Source organism: Oryzias latipes, chromosome 21 (genome assembly GCF_053564925.1).
Source record: "Oryzias latipes strain Hd-rR chromosome 21, Olatipes_Hd-rR_3.1".
Taxonomy (NCBI): domain Eukaryota; kingdom Metazoa; phylum Chordata; class Actinopteri; order Beloniformes; family Adrianichthyidae; genus Oryzias; species Oryzias latipes.
Genome location: NC_136257.1, coordinates 21,170,927 through 21,192,704, shown reverse-complemented (window position 1 = coordinate 21,192,704; position 21,778 = coordinate 21,170,927).

Here is a 21,778-nt window from a genome sequence, read left to right as displayed (position 1 = left end):
CCAACAGAAAAAGAGCTACATCTTTTATTGTGAGTTTTTTTTTTTTTTTTGGTGAAAAGAAACACGCTTTGTTTTGGCCCCAGGCCTTTTGGTGTAACACGCTTGTTGGGAAAATAAAACACATGGATGCTGCCTTAGACAAATGATTGATCCCTTTTTATTTGACTGATATTTTGTAGGTTTACATTTTAGCAGTTGTTGATTAAAGACACAATAATGTGCAAAAAGTCAACTCTAGCCTACATTTAACTATGCTGTTTTTGTCTCCTGCATTTACTCTAAAGAGAATGTCAACTCCATGTAGATCTCAGGGCTCATTCCGTCTATTTAAAATTTCTCAAGAGCTTTAAAAAGACACATGGGAATGGAGTATAGGCTGAAGTCACAGCATGAGGTCTTCATTCTGCTTGGGCTCCTCTCATCATTCAGCAGATTATGCCTTTAAGCTACAGAGAATCTTCATGTCAGTCCTTTCTGCCAAACATTAGTTTGTTTTTAACTTATTTTCCAGAGAGCAAGAAAATGTACTCTTGCTCTCCCCTTTTTATAAACCAGAGTTTAGACTTCTCCAAATTCACACAACGCCACCATTGATAAAAAGTCATTAGTCAAGACAAGACATGCTCTTACATGATAGATGCATTTCTCTCCCAGCTGATGACATTTTATGGCGTAATCATCAGAAATCCAATAACAAGATTAGCATCTTGGAACCCTCCTCCCAAGCAAAGTCAAAATCACCTGCCCTAATATGGAGATGGAATATGATCGAAACAATCTGTCACTGCCTCTTCTCTCACTAATGCACTGCGACTACCCTGAAAAAGTGTATGGATTTTTACCTGGTATGAGTGATGGTCTGCACAGTTGAATGTAAATGATCTGAAATGTCTTGAGGTGAATCAATTGTCAAGCAGATCCTTCGCAAATAAAGTTGAGCGCTCAATTTGGGGGAGCGTCCTTTTTTAACAGCAGTCTTTTTACAGTTTGCATGTGCAGTTGTTTTAAATTGTGGGGATGTAAACTTCACTGGTGTGGAATTTAAGACCTGAATCAGAACTAGATTTGTACTTCCAAAATTAAACTTTTAGCTACATGCTATGTACACACCGGGCATTTGGTACGCGTTGAAGAACACACTAAACTGATGTTCATGAACACGCTTTTAGCAAACACTGACATTAGCTGATACTAGCGCATTTACTAAAGGTTGGAAGAGGCTTGATGCGATACGTCACAGCTCTATTCCAAAATATGAAAGACTTGGTGTTGGCACTTGGCACAATTCGCAATTATCAATTTATCGTCCATGATCATCCCAAATCCAAGGCCCCGATTGGACAAAGTTTGACCTGGTTCAGCTTTCAACGAGCGTTAAATGGCCATGCATTTGTAATTGGAAAAACAGAGTTAAAAACTCACATAGCGACAAGTGAACACCAGAGTTTCGAACGTGGAAGCTTAAAACAGGCATAGATATACAGTAAAATAGACTTTTAATTGGAAGTGGTAACCTGAACACGCGTTGCCAAGCCTGGTGTGAACGTAGCATTGAAATCACTTTTCTCACTACAGCTTGTTTTTGTAATCTGAAGTCTGTAAACCAACTGTCACAGCAAAGCAACTGATCAGAGGCCCTCCAACACACACGATTGGTGGCACCAATGTTTCACAGCTGCAGATCATTTTCTGCCAGTTTGTGCCAACTTTATTAATTGATGTCAATTTTTTGATGTAAAAAAAACCAAGTGCAGCTACAATTTTGTTGTGTTGTTTTCCCAGCTTTTCCATCGTTATCTCTTTCTCTCAGAGAGCCACCGCTGAGGGCAGCTACCTCTAAATCCTAGCATGTTGGCAGTCTTTGATTGAATGGACCCTACAAAGCCCGCTAAGCGGTGTTGTGATCCCCGTGAGAGCTTTCATTATAAACAACATATTGGATTCTCTTCACAGGCTGCCTGTCTCTGGAGGGCACAGTCTCTCCGGTAATGCAGACACATACAGAGCAGAATACAAAAAACAACATGTAGACACCCAAAACAAAAAAAAAAAAAGTCCAGCCTGCTTCATGCAGAATTTGGTTTCTTGAGAACCACACATACATAGACTCTAAAGTTGTTGCTAGAACTTTTATTGTGCTGTAGTACGTTGCTCTAAAGGCACACACACACACACACGGGTACATCACAAGGACAAAGCATGCAGTAATCAGACCTGTGGGTATGCATTATGTAAAAAAAGGAAAGATGATAGATGCACATATAAAATAAAGTTCAATTGAAGGACGTAGATCCCGTTTATGCCCGCTATTCATTAATTAGATCTTGAAACTCCCCTGGGAAAAGGAAAAATGTTGGAGGCAAAAAAGAAGCATTGTGTCTTTGGTTTCACAAAAACAAAACTTTTGAAAGAACACATTAATGAACAGATTCTATCATAGAAACACTCCGACAGTTCTGCACAGCTCAAAGCGAGCATGAGTTATGCTTAATTAGATGTTTGTTGTAGTATGTTTACACTATTGTTGATTTTGACATTCTGATTTGTTGTCAAGCAGCAAAGCATCGTTTCACGTGTTTGCTGTAACAACAGGGTTTTGGAAACTGGCAAAACTTTTTGGGCTATCCAAATAATTTCATTGTAAAATCTACTAAGTTTGTGGATGCAAAAAGAAAAGCATTTACATTTCTCTATATTTTTATTCTTCATATGAACACTTTAAAAATACCTAAAGCAGGAATAAAAAGACATGCAGTGTTCCCTCATTTATCAACTATAGACATACTTTCTTCTGTGAAACCCGTCACTACACATTTTGTACACTTTTCTAAGACATTAAAAAATTTCTCTTGCTTAAAATCCTAATGTTCAAATATTCTCAGAAAAATAAGTCCAGTATTATGACATGAAATCAAAGATCTGATTGCGATTCAAGACTTATGTGAAAGTGGCAAACTGAAGGCATTCAGTGCAGGAGCCACCGAGGAGACTAACAAGGTCAAGAACCAATCAGAATGCAGAACTTGCAAATTTGCACTGAAATCAAGTATGCATCAGTAAGATTATGAAAAGTAAACTGCAACATAGCGAGGGAACACTGTATTAGGCATTTTATACAGATTTTTAGCTTACACCTGATCCATATAACACATGCATTTTTTTAAAACAAGCAGATGTGTTGGAGAACTAATTTTCATGACAAACTATAACAGTTGTACAACCTTGTAAGTTACACAATACAAAACAAAAATAAATACATATGGAATGGAATGGAATGGAAACAAGTTTATTTCGAATATATATATTAAAAAACAAAACAAAAAGAAAAACACATAAAAAAATGTAAAAAACAGAATATAAAGAAAACGTTCACGCTCAAGAACCGTTATAAACACAAACAGAATTTTTTTTTCTTTTTTCTTCCATATATGAACACATATATTACAATCAATTATATATATGTTAATGCATTATTTCATGAATCTTCTTGTAACATTAGACACGAACATGCTCTAAACTTATTTAAAATCCCTACATGTTTCACCACGACTGCAGATGTTTCCCTTCCCATAGACATGACACATTTTACGATGACACTCTGAAAACCAATAAGGGACCAAGATTCCTTGACATTCTGAGGCTTTACCTGTGTCAGCTCCACGGCCCATTTTTTCTGAAGGAGGTAATCCGGGACATAGAGCTTTGATCAGGTACTTGTTTATGGTGCTGCAATCTAACACTTTAATCTGCCAGAGATATCTCGGACAGTGGTGTTCTCGAGCAATGTTGAGTGGATGAGATGGTGTCTGGTCGTGACTTTGTGTGCAGAGAAGGGGATTAATTCAGACCAAAATGGAAAAAAGAAAGAAGAAACCGTGAAACAACAGAGAGAAGTGGAACACATTTTATTAAAAGCCCATAAATAAAAAAGATAACACAAAAAATTAGTAAAAAAATTAAGTTGTTTTGGGATACTTTTCCCAAAAGAAGGTCACTTTAAATGGGAGTCATCTTCTTTTTACCTGACATAAAATTAATTTTTCCTTTTGTTGTTGGCATGGCACTTTTCAATTAGAAATCTTATTTTAGTTAAAACTATTGAATATTTTATGCAACTATTAATTATGTATGTATGTATGTTATATAATTATTATTATTATTATTATTATTATTATTATTATTATTATTATTATTATTATTATTATTATTATTAAACAGGCTGTAATAAAAAACTTAACTAAAGTGGCAGAAACATCAAGTTGATGCCCTGAATGACAAAGTTGGATCAAACCAATTGAAAGTAAAAAATAAAACAAGAAAGTAGGGCAAATGAGTTCTGATGAGCTATCCCTTGACAATAAGGCAAAAAGAAGCAGAGACATTTGTCTTTATTACAAAAAAAAAGGAGTACTATTTTTTTCCATGCCAAGGGGTATCTGGTACCAGTCCAGTAAAAGGAAATAGCCCTTGTATATATTTTTTTTTTTAGATGTTCCATCTTACATACCCGGATCACGTCATCCTTGGCTTGACCAAAACATGACACTGTTCTGTAGTGATGATAACAATGGAGCCTTCTTGGGAGCACAGCAACAAAATAAGTGTACCAGAATGAAATGGCGATGTGCACTTGTTTCACAGCAACACACATTGTTGTGTGATGTTGTGTTGCAAAAACAATCTTTGCATCAACAAATCAGTACATTTTTGCCAGGTTTGATACTTTTGCTGCTCAACCATGCCTCTAAGTAACAAAAGGTCTCTCGGAGTTTGGCGTCCAAAAATATATTTCAAAAATATCAGCAAAAGACACCAAAAGAGCAGCAACATTATATAGTTTATGAACTTTCAGCCCCCATTCATGATTGTGGCCAATGATATTCACCATAACTAGCTGCGGTTGCATGGACAAAAGTAATCGTAATGAACGCCTGATCAAAATAAAAATGCGTCATGTAATCACGCCCTTTGGAATACAAACCGATTGTGAGTCACTCCTGCGCTGGTTTTACATCATGCATAGACGATGTGGCACTCAAGAGAAATCTTTGGAGTGCAAACAGGACCGGTCGCCTCCTCCACCCGTGCAAACCATGTCTCGGAGCAGAGCAGCCCGACTCGTACCTCAGTGTACACAGGTAGGGTAGGGTGCTTTGTTGCAGTGTGCTCTCCAGAGGAGGCTTTGGACCACAGTCCGTCCCACCGCTCTGCGTGAGAGAGCTCCGGAACTCAGGAGAACCGCGTCACCTGGTAGAACTTTGTCTCCGAGCAGAGGAGGGGCATTGGGACGGTTTGTGAGCTACCGGAGTTAGCTTTTGAATGGAGAAATACCACGCAGTCCTGAGAAACAGTGTAAACGATCATGTGAATTTGTGTTTCCAGTCGTGTCCAGACAAAATAAAGGCTTATGTTACTCCCACATGCACATTGCGACATTGCCCCCGCGGATTTTAAGTTCATCCACAGCTAAATATTGTTGTTGGCACGTATTAGCCTAACCCGAACCCTTCCTCCGGCTTCTGCCAAGAAAAAAAGCATGGATAAGAAAAATTATGAGCAAACATTCACTTAATAAAAATCATAACAATAATAAAAGCACATTTAGAAGATCATCTCGCTCTATGTAGCTGCTCTGTTTGTTTACAACAGAACTCAACATTCCTTCTTCTACGGTCATTTACAGTATTTTAGAGAGTTCTGTGCATGTCCAAATTATTTATTCCGACCGAAAATGTGGCGTATATAAACGTTTGTTATAATGGGATAAGGTTTTTCTGGGCCCACGTACACAGTTGAATAGAAATAAAGAAAGTTCTTTAAAGATATTCTGCACATGTAACCCCAGCTCTTGACCCTTAGGACCTTTTCTTTTCTATTATACATGTTATCATAAGTTACATAATCAGTTTGCAAACCATGTTTGTTACAGCAGACGAATGCAATGATTTAACTAAATTAAAACATAAACCATTGTTCAAACTAAAAAAAAGACTACTGCTCCCCTTTACAAATGTGGAAACTGAAAAGCATTGCATGCACAGTTTTCTTTTTATTTTTTAAAAACACTCTAAATTCACTCTGGCTACGTTCACACTGCAGGGCTTAATGCTCAATTCCGATTTTTTTTTTAAATCCGATTTTTTTTGCAAGGCCGTTCACATTTCCAATTAAATCCGAACTTTTGTGATCTCCTGTGTGACCCTGAAATGACCCAAAAGTGACCTGCATGCGCAGAAGAGTACTCAACGGGGAAGGACGTCATTAATTGTTTGTGGAAGTAGCTAACGTTAACAATGGATGTCAACAACAGTGTTGTCAACAGCGGAGCTCTTTTTGTATTATTAAATTTATTTTGATGTTTATGTTCTCGTTCTCACCTACTTCAACGCAGAATGATGACATTTATAGCGTATCAATGACTTATGGGTCGGATACATGAGGCCTGGCCGTTCAGGCGCTGGTTGCATTTCAAAAGACCGGTAATGTATCGGATTCAGGACCACATACCCAAGTGGCCTGGGTCACATTTGAAAAAATCGGATCTGTGTCTTTCAGACTGTCATGAAAAGATTAGATACAGGTCGCATAGGGGCAAAAAAATCTGAATTGGGTCGTTTCAGCCTGCAGTGTGAACGTAGCCTGTGTTTTTGAGTGAAGCAGCAGCTTTTGTATTGAAGCTAAGGGAATCACATCTCTCATTATGCATCACACTTTGCAGTGCAAGCAGAAGAGAGATTAGAGTGCTGATTAGCAAGACTCCATTATTCTCTGTCCCAAATGGATCTAGAATCAATGGCCCAGCCCAAGAATGTGGTTCCATTTATTCTACTTGTACAATCACTTGAATGACACTCTGTTTTAGTCCGTGCTTGGATCCTTTTTTAGTGTCATTCTAGTTCTTTTTTTTTTTGTTTTTAACAATTTTAGGCTACCTCTGTTTTTAACCTATGTAACATTTAGAATAAGAATATGCTAAAATACTGCAGAAGATGACAAGGTTCATATGAAATACAGTGTAAATGTGGTGACATATTTCATCCTGAGCTGCTGCAGACGACTGACATCCCGTGCTTTTCTACTGGAAGCTGTGTTGTTTGCTGTTTGAGATTCCACATAATGCGCTCAAGCATACAAACTTTGAACCTCATGGAAGCACTTATCTCATAAAACTGAACTGCTGAAATAAAAAATAGAAAATAATTAGAGGAGAGGGCCTGAAGGAAATGATAGGTGGGGAAAAAAGCACTAATCATTTTTCAAAAGGATGTTTTCCTTGGGACAAGATTGTGAAGTGGAAAAAGACAGTTGAATTAGGGAAAAGTAATCGTTATAAGAAATGCCAATACACTGAGAAATTAATTAAATGATGTCAAGTTAGATTTTATTTGACACGCAGGTAATTTGTCTCTCTTTGGCTGCCTGCGGACTGTGTGTGTCTGTGTGTTACTTTTGTAATTGCTTTGTGCCAGTGGGGCAACTTTTCTACACTGGATGTGTCTGTGATGTGAGCATTTTTCCATTTTGCATATGCTTTTTCAGTATTTTTCTTTTTTTTTTAAAGTGTCTTCTGATTTAAAAAAAAATGAGGGATGGCAACTATACTCTGTTACAGCAACCTGTCAATTGTAAATCATTCTATTTAAGTTCAATAAATTTACCACCACTTCTATACATAAAAACATGACAATATAACTTGTGTAAATTACAATGCAGCATAATTAACTTAACCTGATGGTACAGCAAAAGGTTTGCACATTTTGTACAGGACAAATATTTAGAAAAAAATGGTTTTAAATGTGAATCCACAGTGTTCAAACATGTTAACCATTGTGCTTAATGTTTTGTTTTATTCCTTATTAAACCATCAGTTACTTTTTGAACAAAAAATGCGAGTCAGATTTATTCAACTCTGCTTTGAAAATTAATCGATTTTTACGACATTAAAAGAAAATTGCAAAAAAAAAGGTTACATTAAAGTTAAGTCACTGGTGGCAACTAATTACAACCATCATTTGCAGAGTGACTCAGAAAGTCCAGAGTTATGCCAATGTTTGTAAAATACTTACAAGTTAACAATCCAGATAAAGATCAAGACTGCTTTTCTACAATTTGTGAAAAAAATGTACTGTGATTGATGTGTTTTTTTGTGTGTGAATAATTTGAATACCAGCTTTGCAGAGGAATGAAATGCTTGCAGTAAGAGTTGCCTTAATGATGTGAACACTGGCCTGCATGCTTATATTTATGCTGAATATCAATAAAGGGTAAACACATAGATAGTGACAAGTTTTGTTGAGTTCACAACCACTATGTTATTTCTAATTCATTTACTTTTTTAAAAATGGCCTCATTTATCGTCTCTATCTTTGTAAAATACTTATTTTTAAGCCTTTATTTGATATTTTTTAGCATCAGATATTCATTCATTGTATTTTCATCAGCAAGTCTATTTTTTTCACTTACTGAACATGCAGTTTTAATTTAGCCTTGCATACGGCAGACATTCTTGCAAAACTTTCATTGCTTTGATCACTCCTGCAGTCCTTAGAATGAAGAACCTTGCATCGCCGTAAAAACCTTTTTTATTTTTATTTTTAGGACAGGGCAGAACCTGCGAAGGCCCTGGCCTAACCTTCACTGGTGATCTTGTATTCTTCTCAGTTTTCCCCCTGGACTTGTAATGCTTTGTCTGTTTTCAATGCAACTTGAGGCTTCAGTGACCTTTCAGCGGCTTGAGAAGGTGATGGGTTAAACGAATGTGGATCCAACAACTTTTCAAAAAACCTGCTGGTCTAACACAGAAGAAAAATGTTGCCAGAAAATGGGCAACAAGTATTTCTAACATACACAACTGGATGTTTTCAATCACTAAGGCATCACACTCTGCTGAATAACCCTTGTGCTATCTTAGATGACCTCACCCTTACATTGACGTCTTCTCCCTACCATGACAAAGCTGGATAAAGGTGGAAAGATTTCATGTAATCCATGGACACCAGTGAAGATCACAAATCATTAAAGAAAAAAGGTTCAGAGCACTGTCTAGTGGGTATAGATGACCCAACTCCCAGTTTTAAAGTGCCTAGGATAGCACAAGGGTTACGAGTACTGCATGAGAATAAAACAAGTCGAATTGAAACATGGATCCACAAATAAGAAACTTTTACCAAAAGTTCCCAAAAATGGAGCCAACCTTACCACCTTACCAATGGCCTTTTTTTTTCCCTCAAGCAATAACTTTTTCTCAAAGCAGTTTTAGTTTGGCCAGATTTTTATATTTGTATTATAAATCTATTCTGTTTTTGCATTTTATACTGTGAAAGATTTAAGTTTTGGAGTTGTACTATAACAAACTGCATTACTTGATCAGGAATCAAGCTTTAAGCCATAAAAGCTACAACTACCCATGGCTGCAATTTACAGTAACAAAAAAATATTTGTTTTGGATTTTTTTTTTTCAATTATCTTAAAATTTGTAGGAAGTCAATTTAGATGTTTTATTTATTTAATGAAAAATCTGTTATATTTATATAAATATTTGATGAGAGATGGACAACATAATCACAACTTTAAAATGAAAAGAATCACATTAAAAAGTACAATAACATCTTTGCCAATCTTCAAAATGAACCTCAACACTACCTCCCAGTCATTATTTTTAAATTAAGTAGTTTGAGAAAACATTAACGCATAATATTTTAAAGTGGTAAGAAAAACTTTATTATCAAGCTTTTTTCTGTTTAGACATCCTGACAGAATTAAATGATCTTCTATGATTCAGTTGAAAAAACAGGTTAAAGAAGAGATAGAATAGAAGAGATCAAGACCTACAACTCTTCTGACTAAATAAAGTAATAAAATTTGCTACAGAATAATCGTAAAGCTGGTACCCTCTATGTCAGGGGTGTTCATTACATGAGGGTAGATCGCAGGCCAGCAAAGATAGATAAACAAAAAAAGTTTTGTTTTTTTTAATCTGTCAGCAAATCAAAATCCTCACCGAGAAGTACGTGACTTGCTTGACATATGGAACAGCCAAGAAGGGTCACAACACTTTAGATTTCACAACACAACACAAAATAACATACTACAATTCGTCACAACACAAGACAATAACTCACAACACAACAACTCACAACACAACACAATAACTCACAACACAGCACAATAAGTTGCAACACTTAAACTCATAACGGAAGTACCAGTATATCTGCAAAGGAAGTGCTTTTATTCTGAAATTGCCACTAGGCTAAAACATAGGTAATTATGTCTCTGTTCCGGGTACATAAGATCGTTCAAAGATTCTCCTGCAGTTTCTCTCCTGCTCCGTCTGAGAGCCGTCTGTCTGTCAGCTGCTTCCTTCCAAGTGTTTTTGTGTCTATGTGACCCACTTTGAAGGCTCAATGTCCCTCAATAACCCGAGAGGGTGAAATAAAAACGCATTTCTGAAGAAAGAAGAGTTTTTTGAGTATCGCCCCGCGTGCCTATGCGGTTCCCGCCCCATGGATCCGAGCCCACCAAGGAAGCAGTGTTTTCCTGTAGTACTCGCTTCTGGAGCGCTGCCCATGGAGCCAGCAGGACTTCAGAAATGCCAAGCTCTCCCATTGCACGGTTTTCAGCAGAGTATGAAATACGATAGTCACTGCTTTCTTTTTTTGTAATAAAGCGCCTCATCTGTTAATACAAAAGTATCTCCTCACATAGGTTTGTTTACTCTTACTGTGTAGTTTTTTAAATATCGGAACATAAACAATGTTATGTACCAGTTCATAATACTATGTTTATTAAACAGCATTTAGTCTCAAAATTGTCGTCACAAAAGTAGCTCACATGCCAAAAAAGTGTGCGCACCTCTGCTCTGTATTATCAAAAAGATCTTTTTTTTCAAATAGTACAGAATTTTTTTTTTTTCCTTTTACAAGAAACTGTCATCAAGCCATTGTGTTTATGAATAGAGGTGCATAATTCCAGTGGAGTTGACTTTAACAATGACGCCTACTCACAAAACATTGCAGCTTAATTAAAATGCACTGTTTCTCCCAACACCTGTCATTTATCACATCGCTTACAAACTATTAGTGATTATTTTACATTAAAAGTATTTTTGACTTTTTGACTTTGTTTTGCAGACTATGGCAGTATTTATTTTTCTAGTTTAGTCCATGACTCATCCTTTATTTGAGCAATAAGAAGCCCTTGAACAAATCTTAATACAAAAAGGTTTTACTTTTTTAATATTTAGAAAGACCATCCTACTATTCAATTCAATTAATTCCATATTACAACACAGTTGTCTCAATGGGCTTCACTAATTGGACAAAACATAAAATCAGTTTTAAAGTACAATTGCTGATTGCTAAACTAAATTAAACAGACTAAACTGAACTGGGCATCCCTGCTCTTAGATCCTCTTTCTTGGTAAGAAAAAGGTACTAAAAAAACTGATTCCAGGAAAATAAGAAGAAACCTCAGGGATGTCCACATGAAGGAAGGATCCTCTCCCAGGATGGACTGGTGATGTACAAGGACTAGTAAAGAAGAATTAGCTTATATAACTCTACAACTACATGTTTGAATAATGTAGCGGATGGGCTTCATCCAGGAACTGTGGGATGGCAGGGGGCACGAGACGAGCCAAAGGCGAGGTCCACCGCCAAGGACAGGAGAACAGACAAGCCACCTGGAATCTAGAAATCCCTTCCGCTTCCCCGGTGGGGAGTGGGAAAGAGGGGGAATCCATGAATCGCACTGCACCAAACAGAGGCATGGAGAACTGAATGATAAATACACTAAATAATCAAGAATAGAGGAAAGGTGAAGTAGATGAGAACAATAGCCATATGTGCCATTGTGCATGCAAAGCGGATGGTAATAATAATGACAACTATAGAAAATCTACATTTTTAGCATATCAATAGTAGCCCAGATGTAACAACTGCATGGATAAGTTATTCAGCATCAATTTTAGACAGTATCTTACTGATCTTACCCCTTGTGCTATCTTAAATGACCCCACCCTTACATTGACGTGTTCTCCCTACCATGACAAAGGTGGATAAAGTTGGAAAGATTTCTTGTAATGCATGGACACCAGTGAGGTTCACAAATCATTGAAGAAAAAAGGTTCAGCGCACTGTCTAGTGGGTCTAGATGACCCAACTCCCAATGTTAAAGTGCCTAGGATAGCACAAGGGTTAGATATGTTGTGTGGGTGAAAAAATCCAGTTTTACAAGCCGGTGCTTTGTGAGCCTAAATGATCAATCCTGGTCAAATAAAACCCCTAGGTTTGGGACTGTGGTTTCTGACTATTGGAATCTATATTTCTGCCATCTAGGGAGAGTATCTGATCAGATAGAGGATCTTTCGGGTATTTAGGACCTAGTACAATGACCTCAGTTTTTTCTGGGTTTAGGAGGAGGTACTTAATTGTCAATTTAGAAGTTAGAAGAAAAAATAAATAAATTACAGGGTGAATCCCAAGGATTCCACTTTAAAAATGTATGTAAATTACGAAAATATGCATATCTGACCATATTTTTCTGGTCTTTTTTCTTTCATTATGCTGCACTGAGTATTTAAAAGCTGTGGCACACGGGGTTCAACACTTGAGCAAAACTGATAGGCTTTTAATTTCAAGTCAGGGTCATAACCTAATGTTTCTTTCAAGGAACTGCCTTCACGGAAAAACATTCAATTGCAGAAGGCCAAATAAGGGAGAGGAATGAATGCTAGGTGGTTTCATAACAAACTGCACTGGATTCATTAAAGTCAAGTGATTAACTGAAAAGATTTGCTTGTGCTATTTCCATGTTCTCCATACATTAGCATGTACTTAGAGCATGGAAACTATAACCCTAAAACTATTATTTGACCAGAAATATTTAATAATACAGTCCAACTATTAAATGATATCAAGCTGATAAATGTAGCTCTATTTATGTTTTATTTTGTAAATCACTGAGATTTGAGTTACAAGACAATAGCTGCACATTTAAGACAAAAAAATCAGCTTAAAATATTTTGTCATTTTTGCAGCTTTGAACTTCACCAATGAAGTTTTGGTGAAAATTTTGTAAACAGGATTCATTGAAACAATTAAAGTTGTTTAATTTTCAATAAATACCTGCTTTAAAGGTGTGTATTTATTTGTTAGATCCAAGAACAACAGTGGGGTTTCCGTCCTGGTCATAAAACTGCGAACCAGCTCTACACTCTCTTTAGGGTGCTGGAGAGTTCATGGAAGTTCACAGCGGACACCTTAAGTATGCTGTGTTTGATTGAGTGAATGAGTCAGGTGTGTGGCAAGCAGGAAGTGCATTCTGGGGCTGCTGGGGGATGAAGTGCTTTCAGTACTCTGGAGACGGCTCCTGCCGGTGACCAGAGGGGGAGACAGAGTTCTGACTTCTGACATTAGGTGGTCCCCAAACCCAGTAGAGCTCTAGCTGGTTTCAGCTACTATGTAGCACGCCATGATGAGCTCTGATGTTCATCAACTGTTTCTATGATAAAGTCTAATTTAAAACATCAAAACTGTTGGTATTATGGGTGAGCAACTGAGTCAAAGCAGAATGTTTGCATCCCATTGACACATCGTCCTTTTCCAATATCATATTCAATCACTAAACTGGAGAAGCTAAATGCTCTTAAATTAAGTTCACCTATCATCTAGTTGCTTGCTAATGAGATACTTAATTTAATTCATTACTCTGCTATACACATGATTGATAAATGAGAGGCACTCTCAGCTTGATGCCAAACCTGTAACTGAAAATTGGTACGGAATGGACACAGTCGAAAGAGATGGCTGTCTGTTTTTAAGACGCAAAGTGCATTTTTTTGACAGTAAAACGCTCATCCAAGCTGGCTGTGTCACAGAATATGTGCCCCAAGGTTTCTAAACTCTGGCCTGTGTGTTGGATGAACCAATATCTCAAATTATCATGTTTTTTATGTAAGTTCCTGGTGTTATTTATTTCTAAAACTGAATGTGATAATTGTCTGATCTGAGTGATCTTTTTGTTTTCATTTTTGATTTTCCTCTGTTCTTCTGATGATTAATTTGTCTTTTCTGCGTTAATGTTGGATTTTTTCCATACATTTAGATTTTTTGTCATGATGACTTTCTCATACCTGGCACATTCAGAAAAAAACTGTACAGATTTAACATTAATTTCTATCAAAAACAGAGCAATAGCATTCTGGTGCATAAGTGACTTATGCAATCCCCTTGCAATGTTGTTTAGTTTGAAATTCAGCCTGACAATTAAGCAACAAGCAAAACATCATGGCAGCCCAATGGCTGTAGAGGAAGCTGCAGTCCTAAATCATGTCTTTCACCCAGAAATCCCCATTACTACATTTTATTCTGTTTCAATATTTTCTCTTTTCTTTTCTACAGAGCAGAGGCTGAAAGGGAGTCCATTTTTATCTTTCTTATTAGCCAATTGAACCTCTTTATATGACATGTGAAAAGACATTCATCCACAGCCCTGTGTCCTCTTTAGCATTCCCCAAGTCTATCTCTCTGTGGAAGCATGTGGAACTGCCAAAACCCTATTAATACCTATCATAATGAACAGGGGCTGCACACAATGGCGCTTTCAGAAAGGGAACAGGTGATCACAAAGCTAGATGAGAAGTCCAGTTCATTCCACAATTCCATAGTAGACAAAATGGAATTTTGCCCTTTCAGTGAGGCAGGACAAGTGAAAATCTACATTTCTTTAGGCATACGCCCCATGACTTTGACAGAGCAAAGCAATGTAATTATTTTTCACTTTGAAACAATACGTGATGCCTGATGCTAATCTTCTCAAAAGATAAGATCACACTGAATTGTTCACACATGGTTTATTGCATAAGACAATGATTGTAAAAAACTACCAGTATTTACTGTAAGTTTCTCTTAAAAATATAAAACTTCTTTATCACAATCAACTCATTTTATAGAAAGGGTTTCCATCATTGGTTTAGAATTGATATCAAAGACAATATCTATAATAACCTATGTGTTTACTGCAAAGTATTGAAATGGCCTAGATCATGCAAAATCATCTTTTTTGAAATTTTATTTGTATTATAATGCCCATTCCTTACTATAAACAACATCAAGACGATATTTTTGAGCCATTCACGTATTTCTGAATATTCCTTTAAAAACCTGCTCCAAGCCCTCCCAACCCACAAAAACGAGCGGGTTCTCACATTGTTATGTAGACCAGTGAGAACAGCCCCTTCCAGGAAGAGTCTGTGCTGCCAGCACCGCTCCCAGGCTGACACACACACACACTTTCTCAGTGGAGAGAGATGTGATCTGCAGAAACACTTTAATTTTCAATGCACAATTCATCCATTTGTGCAAAACTTTGGATGTTGTTTGTTTTTGTGGATGAAATGCAGACACTCTGCCAAGGCCGTGTCTAGGTTAATGTCATAAAACCCACAAAGAGCGATCAAGTTGTCTTACTTACAAGCATGACAAGAGCTCACAAAAATAACTAATATTTAATATAAAACATTTTTCTTTAGTTTTCAAAAGAAAATATATTATTGTATCTGTGGATATAACTTGCTCTGAAAGGCTTAAGAAAAGCATGGTATAGGCCATTTTATAGATTTGTTTCCATATTCTTTTTTTTGGCAAGAGTTGGTTTCTCTGTAGGTTTTAGGTCAATTATTACATAGTTGTTGAACAAAATCCTTACTTTTTGGTTATATAACAGACATCAAGAAGAGAACTGAAAAAAAAGAAGTATTAGATTTTGGGAACCCAATATGTTGGGTTTAAACCTAAAAATCATTTCTCGATTCTTGCATCTCCGAAAGACTACCTTCTTCAGACTTAATAATTCTATGAATGCAGAGTTAGTTTTTTATCCTGTTAAAGCTCTTTTTTTCCATTTCAAACAAAATGTCAGAAGTAATAACTGAGAATAGCAGCATAAGCCATACATCCCTGGAGGTTTTTGTTTTTCACAATTTCCGTAATGATCCAGGTTGTCACAAAACCCTGCAGTCAATGTCATAATGTTTGCTGGAGTCACAGAGTCAGATAACACTCTTCTTGTCTTGTTTTGCTTAATATTCTGTTGACTGACACATGGTTTCAAAAGCATATTTGCTTGCATCTCCTTCCAGGAAATATACAGGACATACCTGATAGGACTGTCAGAGCTTTCTCTCTTGAAGTGTCATTGCTTGCAATTTTATATTGTATAAGATACAACTTGCTGGGACATCCAAGTATGACAAGGAAAGTCATACCTGACCATCAGGGGACAAAAGTTTTCAACTGAATTACCATTGGAAGCTTTCCCTTTATCAATCAAGACAAGTCTGAAATGTACCCATATTTGGTATTCGGAGCATTGGTCTTTTGGGCTTTGCTTTAGTTTTATTGTTACAGAGTGCGATTGCATCTTCATTCCCAAAAACCAATCCCAAATCCATTTGCTAATGTCTGGCCCTATCTTACCCCCCTACTTCAGATCAATATGCTCTATCACCATTACTCAATTTTCTAGTTTTGAATTGGTTTTAAGGATTATTCTTTCACTTTTTCCACAAAGAATTTTATCGGCTCGGCTGTTTTAGATGTTCCTAGATGAGTGAGAGGCTTTCACCACAATCGCCTGGAAAATCAAGAACATTACACACAGCCCAGTTTGTGAGTGTGAGGGGTCGTATTTGCAGAAACACACAACTTGAAAGAATAATTAATAATTACCCACTCCAGGAAAATGTTTTCAATGTTGCTGTATTTCTGTTTGTAGTTGTCTGTTGATACAGCAGAAAAACAGCCAGAGAATCACAACAACTGTACGTGAAACAAAAAATAACCTGTTCTAGTTCATTGTTCAGCACTGAACTAACTGTGCCAACAACTGGTTACGAAGGTCTGGGACTAATCTGTCCCCCACTAGCATTAATTTGAAGCCTAATAAGAATCTAAGTGTTTAAGTAATTAGAACTCAGCTGGTCACACAATAACATGTAATTAGTTTTTTTGACTAATAATTGTGGGGGGATGTTGACATGTTTACCTGTAAAGACAGTACATAGAACATGCAGTGCAAAATCTGGATCACATAGAGAGATAGACACAGATAGAGAAAGCAAAAAATTCTGGCATAAATGTTAACAGTAATGAAAACAGCTGTGTTGGTTAGAAACTCAAACTAGGTGTGATCATGATGAATGAATCAAGGACTTAACACAACCTAAATGTAACCAAACTTCAAATGCAAAAGAACATAAAGAATAAAACCAAAAACACTAAGTCACATGGGTCTGTATGCTAGGGAACTATATTGAAGTTTACTTTTCATGGGCTCGCTGTTTAGCGGATTTTTTCAGTGCAATTTTTCAGTTTTTACAGCACACTGTGTGCTGCCAGATCCCTCTTTCATGTGGACATCCCTTAAGTTTCTTCTTTTTTTCTGGAATCCATTTTTTAAGGAGCTTTTCCTTACTAAGAAGGAGGGTCTAAGGGCAGGGATGCCCAATTTATTTTAGTCTGTTTAGTTCAGTTTAGCAATCAGCTATTGTATTTTATGTTTTTCTACAATTACCGTTGTGAAACTCGTTGAGACAACTGTGTTGTGATATTGGGCTATATAAATAAAATTGAATTGGATTGTGCATTCAGAGATGCTCTTCTTTAGACCTCGGTTGTAACCAGTGGTTATTTAAGTTACTGTTGTTTTTCCATCAGCTGGAACCAGTCTGGCCATTTTCCTCTGACCTCTGTCATCAACAAGGCATTTCCGCTATAAGTACAATAACCATTCGGCCTACAACTACCGTTCGGGGTCCTTTCGACTGAGGATAACGTCACACTACGGTGCCCCCACTTGGAAAAACTATGTAGCATGGAGATCTGCTCAGGCTCTACATATTTTCATTTCACGTTTCCTTTTGTAAGATAAAGTTCTTTTCCCTCTTTGAAGTGTTTATAGAGAGATTTTGCCACAACCCACTTTGTAAAAAGATTTGTGGCTGTTAGAATGAACCTGCTGCTCTACAGAGTGAACAGTGTCTCTGAGCAGAGCAGCTGGAGTCGCGTAGCTTCGTGTTCGCAGGTGGGGAAGGTGCTTTGTTTTAGAGTGCGGTCTGGAGAAGGGTTCGGACCGCAGTCTGTTCAGCTGCAAATTCACTTAATAATGATCATAACAATAATAAAAGCATGTATAGAAGACAATCTCGCTCAATGTCAGAGCTCTGCTTGTTTACAATGGACTTCATAATATCTTCTTCTATGGTAGTGTCGTAATTTGTTCAGACCAATCACTATCTGATACGTCATCGGACCAACAGACAGCCAATCACATGATGTGACGTCAGGACTACTCGAAGGACCCGAACGGTAGTTGTATGCCGAACGGTTATTGTACCTATACCAGCCACAGAACTGTTGCTTACTGGATATTTCCTGTTTTTCTAATCTTTATCTGTAAACCCTAGAGATGGTTGTGGGTGAAAATCCCAGTAGGATAGCTGTTTCTGAAACACTCAGACCAGCCTGTCTGGCACAGATAACCTGGCCATGTTAAAAGTCACTTCAATCACCTTTGTTCTCATTCTGATGCTCAGTTTGAACTACAGCAGATCAACTTGACCATGTCTACATGCCTAAATGCTTTGAGTTGCTGCCGTGTGATTGGCTGATTTAGAAATGTGCATTAACAAGCAGTTGGAAAGTTGTACCTAACAGTGACCAGTGACTTTACATGTATATCTCAAATACATTTTGTAGTTTTACGCAAATAGTTTTTTTTTTGTTTTTTAAACCAAAGAATCAATTTCATTTCTCTAATGCAAAATACCTTTGGGTGAATGAAATTGTTCCAATAACCATAAAGCAGTCGATGCAAAGACCGTCATATAAACCACCATTAACTTAGTCAATGTGCCTTACACACTGCTGACTCCCTGTCTCTTGTCGAGACTGAACTATTCAGCATTTTTCATGATCGATTACACATTTAGTCAGGGGAAGCCACTGGGTCTTTGGGGAGCCGAGAGAAACACACATACTCGCAATCCAGCTTTGCAGCACATGCTTAAAGGCCCTCCTCTGACCTTGATCATGAACTATGAAGAACATGACATCTAATAAGTGTTTTTCATTGTTCACTGTCCCTGTAAATCCATAAATCACTCATCACCTTGCATGCTCAAGGTTAAAGTGGTCAGCACAGAGATCTAAATGTGCATTCGTTTAGACGAGGAAGACCGTGATGAAGTAATGTGACGAAGAATACCATTATGGTAGAACCAGTAATGTAACTGTGAATGACACATGACGAAATGCACAAGGCAAGCTGGGGTTTTTATGGTGAAAGACTTTATTAAAAAAAAAGGCAAATCAAGGTCTCAGTAACACAATAAAGGGGAAAAAGGTTGCAAAAGTGCAGGTTAGAAGGAGCTGATCATGTCTGAGCACATCCATTGTCGCTATGCTTCAAATTACGGCACCATAACAAGTAATGCCAGCTAGCCCAAAAGGCGGTGCCAAGGCAGACTGCAAATCAGCAGGTGGCATTCTGGGATTGGACCCATCATGAACAAACATTGTGTAATGGGCAAGACTCACCCCACCCCCAACACCCACTTCTCCCACATAAGCTTAGCTCCTTCACCTTCAATGTCTTATCCACCTCCGCACAATATGGGAATATGGGCTGTTTTTTTTCCTTTTGTTTTAGTCCTTCCTCCCTTCCCCCGAATTTTCCAGTTACTTCAGTTATCAATCAGCAGAGAAAAATTAAAGTTACATGATAGTTTCTGTTCTTCCATGCTTCAGAGGCCTACAGTTGGACACTTTTGCTCCTATAGTTTAAAGTCTGTACAAAAGATAACTCACGAAGAAAAGTGGTGGCATACAGGGACACTAGGGTAACTGCGGGGAACATCTCTTGTCCTCATTGCTTATTCCTTGTAACAAAGGTCTCTGAAAGTGGGAAATTAGAGATACTCTTGTAGACAACACCGCTGAGATGTTCAGATGGCTCACGCCTGAGGAGACAGTTTACATCAGTGCAGAACACAGACAGGACATTGTTCCATTTAGGTTACAGCACCGTCTGCTACTGTTCTTTTACTCTCTTTATGGGCAGACGGCTCTTTCCTCATGCTTTCCTCACCGAGGGACCAGTGTATTTCCACAAGCCCAAAGCAACACCCCACCCCTCCTAACAACCACCACCACCATCCACCCACTCCCACCCATCATTTTTTAAGTCTGAAGTGTGGATCATAAGAGATAAAAAGGCTTAGGCACGTAAAGTCCTCGTCTTCCCCTCAACGTACATTTGTGGTAGTTATTCATTCATGACAAAACCCATTCACGCTCTGACAGCCTATGTCCCCACTGATGTATGGTGTCGTCTTCTGCCATGATCCCTGCAATGTGCAGTGGATCCTCCGTGACTCACTCCCACCCCAACCTCCACATATCACTTTATCTCAGGCAGGATATGACGTTGGGTTTGGGGCTTTATTCATATATGTGACAGCTTTGATACATGGCAGAGAAAATGCACTGGTGGCAGTGAGTGCCAAGAAATCTGTTTAAGATCAAACAACTGAGAGCGATGGCCCCACCATGTGAATATGAATGAATGTGGGAAATTAATGTTCTTGCCTCCACTTTTCTCATCCTCTCTCAGTTATTTATTCGCCTTACATTCAGTGAGCACCCAAGCCTTACAGCTTCTCTGTCAGAACAAGCAAATGGGGTGGAGCTGTCTCTCTATATGATTTTTGGGCAAAAAAAGGTAGAAGCAGGCAATACATTTCTTAAGATTCTGCTTAGAAATGGAGTTTTTCTATTTTCTTTTACATACAAGTGTTTTTTGAAGTAAATAAACTTCATCCTGACTTGGTATTTAAGTGATTCCCCATGTAGTAGCAGAATAACCTCAGCTGACCTCAGATTAAGATTTTTATTTTATGAGAAAAAGGGGGGAAAACATGTTTTTTATTTTTATAATAGTCCCCTCATGACAACAACACAATATTAAGAAATGCTCTTTTTTTCTATTTTGGGGAATAATTCGGCACAGAACAGGTTTTAAAAGCTGCTGCCCAAAGCCTCAACTTACTTTTTTATATTTATTTATATGTTTTTCCATTGCTGCCAAACAAGCTTTAGTAAAGGTCCAAATAAAACTTAGCTGGCAAAACAGAATATGTGATATTTTATTAGAGCCTTGAATTTAAAGCATACTCATGAGTTGTTTGTTGTTTTGCAAAGTTTCATTAAGTATATTTCTGAATATCATTAAAGTTCTTGGTTTGTCTCAAGGACTGAAGTTCATTAATGGTTAATTTTTCCAGTTATTCAGATAAAAGTGCAACAAAAACATGCATTTTTAAAATGTAAAAATACTGTCCAGTCTGTCTTTGAGAAGGACTATTTAGAATGCTGAATTATTTTCTTCGGGATTTTTGTTTGTTCTTCTGAGACACCAGATCTTCTGTTTCTTTTAATATTTGTATTTTTATAATGTGGTTTATGATGACTATTTAGAATTTATCCTGTTCAACTTGTCTTATTTGTAAGAAACTGAAAGTTAAATAATGCACTTGGTAGGTATTAGTCAAACATCTACAAGTTTGAAGCAAATTAATTAAAATTTTTGTTGTTTTTTAAAATCTTTTTTAGTTATTTCTCACGTCAAATTCTAATCTCAGAGTTTAAGTTTGAAATGTAATGCGCGCAAAATATGTTTTAGTTAGAATTAAGAAACCCCCTTATTTTTAGGTTCTGTACTT